The sequence below is a fragment of the Colius striatus genome, chromosome 28 (assembly GCF_028858725.1).
Source record: "Colius striatus isolate bColStr4 chromosome 28, bColStr4.1.hap1, whole genome shotgun sequence".
In the NCBI taxonomy this organism is placed as follows: Eukaryota; Metazoa; Chordata; class Aves; order Coliiformes; family Coliidae; genus Colius; species Colius striatus.
In genome coordinates, this window is record NC_084786.1 from 3275030 (window position 1) to 3277529 (window position 2500).

Consider the following 2500-nt stretch of genomic DNA (forward strand, 5'->3'; position numbering starts at 1 on the left):
GCAGGGTTTCCCCCCGCGCCCTCCCCTCTCCTCCTCTCTCTTCCGAGGCAGGAGGTTTGTGGGGGGGCCGGAGGCGCTCGGCCGTGACCGATGCCGCCTGTTGGCGCGCGAGGTTCTCTTGCCGGGTCGCGTCCCGCGCGAGCGGGCGGCCCGAGCCACGGCCCTCATCCCGGGCGCAGCGCCGGGCTCACTGAGGGAAACCCCCGGGCCCCGGGAAAGAGGCCGTGGTGATGGCGGTGGATGTCGGGCGCGCCCCCGCGGGCGGACGCTCCCCCCGATGGTGGCAGCGGGAGGAGGCACCCCTGCGGGGCCCTTCAGGTCGTTTCCCTCACCCCAGGGCCAGGTACCTAGCGTCCGCGTTTCCGCGGCCTTTCCTCGGTCGCGGAGCCGGGCGGAGGTTTAAAGACTCGGGCGGCTCGATGCGTCCCGCAGGGGTCGGGACGGGCGGGGCCAACGACGGTGGCGTTTCGGTAAGGGGCGGGAGTCTCTCCCGTGTAGGCCCTTGTCTCGGCCGCCACCGCCGCCCGCCCGCGCTCGTCCCCGCGGGACGGTCGTGCCGGGGAGGGGTCCTCCTGCCCCCCCCTTTCCGCGGTCCGGTCTCGGCGCAGCGAGACCGCGGTGCGGTCGGCCGTGCCCGGCCTGCCTTCCTCTCGAAGCGGGCGTCCCCGGCTTGGAGCGCGGGCTCCTCTGCCGCGGGGTTGGCGATTCCCCGTCGCTCCCCCTCGCCGCTGAGGCGGGGGGGAAAGGGGTTCGCCGGGAACGGCGCCTCGGGGTGCCGCGCTGCGCTCCGTTCTTGCTTCCCCGCCTCGGCGAGCGCTCTCGGTTGGTTTCCTTCCGCCAGCTGGCGTCCAGGGCGCGGTGCCCTCGGGCCCGGCGGTGGCGGCGCGACGCGCTCGGCCTGCCGATCCTTCGGCCGGTCGCTCGTCGCCGGCGGCGGCCGTCCCGGCCCCGGTGTCCCCCGTTCGTCACTTCCACGCCGCCTGTCCCTGCCGTTTCCGGGTGAAGCGGCCGCGTGCAGTCGGAGGCATTCCCCGTCCCGGTCTCCGTGCGGAAGCGCGGGGGGCGGGCGGCTGCCCTCCGTCTGAGCGCGCGTCCGTCTTTCTCCCGGAGAAGAGAGAGGAGAGGGCCGAGGCGAGAAGCGTCGACGGCGGTGGCCGGGGACAGGTGCGTGCCGTTCCGTCCCGGCGGCGGGCCTCCGTGCGAGGAGGCGGCCGTGCGGTCGGGCGCGCCGCCGTTTCGGGCTCCGGGGGCTCGCCACCTTGTGGCGTTGGCGCGGCGGCGGAGCCGCCGGCGCGTGTCGGCGAGCCACGGTGGAGGGAAGAGCCTGGCTGTCGTTAGCGCGGTGCCGCGGGGGCGGCCGTTTTTTTCCCGGTCGAGGTTGAGCAAAGTCGGGCAGGGTCGGACGTTGCCGCCGCCTCCGCGTGGAGGCCGGGCCGAGCCCGGGCGCCTGGGCCGCCTCCGAAGGGATCTCCCGAGGTGTGCTTCTCCCCCCCAGGTCCTGGGGGGGGTCGGTCGGGAGCGCGGGCTCCCCGCCCTCGCCCTTCGGAGTTTTCTCGCTCCTTTTTTTCCTTCTCCGCTTGTGTTCGTACGGTCACGCGAGGCGTGGCCTCTCCGCTGCGGCCTTGGCTGGGCTGGCGCGAGCCAGCGAGCGGGGCCGCGGGCGGTGAGGCCCATCCTCAAAAGGGGGCCGCTCCGTGTGAGCGGTCCCCGGCTCCCCCGCGCGCGTGGGGCGGTGCCGAAAGCCAGACAACTCTTAGCGGTGGATCACTCGGCTCGTGCGTCGATGAAGAACGCAGCTAGCTGCGAGAATTAATGTGAATTGCAGGACACATTGATCATCGACACTTCGAACGCACTTGCGGCCCCGGGTTCCTCCCGGGGCTACGCCTGTCTGAGCGTCGCTTGACGATCAATCGCCGGCTGAGCCGCCGCCCCTGGCAAGCAGCGAGGGGCAGCGGTGGCAGCGGCGCGGCTGGGGTTGCCTCGCAGGTCCCCGTCGGCGGGCCTTCGTCCCCCTAAATCGAGACTCGGGGAGCGCTCCGAAGCTCCCCGCTCCCGGAGCGCCTGCTGGACGGAGTTCGTCCCGCCGGGGCCGCCAGGGTGTCGTTCGGGCCGGTCGGGCCCGGCGCGGCGGTGGGGAGAGAGAGAGAAGGTGTTCGGGGGGCGAGGCGCGGGCCTCGCCCCCGGCCTCCCGCGCGGGCGGCTGTCTGCGGGTGGGTACCGCGGCGGTACCGTGCCGTGCTGCCGCGCGCGCGTGCGTGCGCCGGGGACGCGGTAACGGGTGTGGCGGGGATGGGGCGGCGTGCGCGCCTGCCCCCACCCTTCGCTTTTTCCCGTCGCGCCCGTCTCTCCTCCTTGTCTCTCCTCCCCGCTTCGGCCGCCGCGCCGCGGGTGGGCGGCCGCGGATCGTAGCGTCCGCGGTGTCTGCCGCCCGTCGCCGCCCGTCCGTCCGTCGTCCCTTGGCCGGTCGTTCCCGAGCCGGGCCGTCTCCGGGCGCGTC

General features: G+C 74.6%; 1 non-coding gene across 1 annotated transcript; it reads left to right on the forward strand.

Annotated features, from left to right (window-relative positions):
* The first annotated feature begins 1748 nt into the window (after positions 1–1748).
* On the forward strand, positions 1749–1901 carry LOC133628102 (5.8S ribosomal RNA). The gene has a single exon (XR_009820537.1). It is a non-coding gene; the product is annotated as a 5.8S ribosomal RNA (ribosomal RNA).
* Positions 1902–2500: the final 599 nt, after the last annotated feature.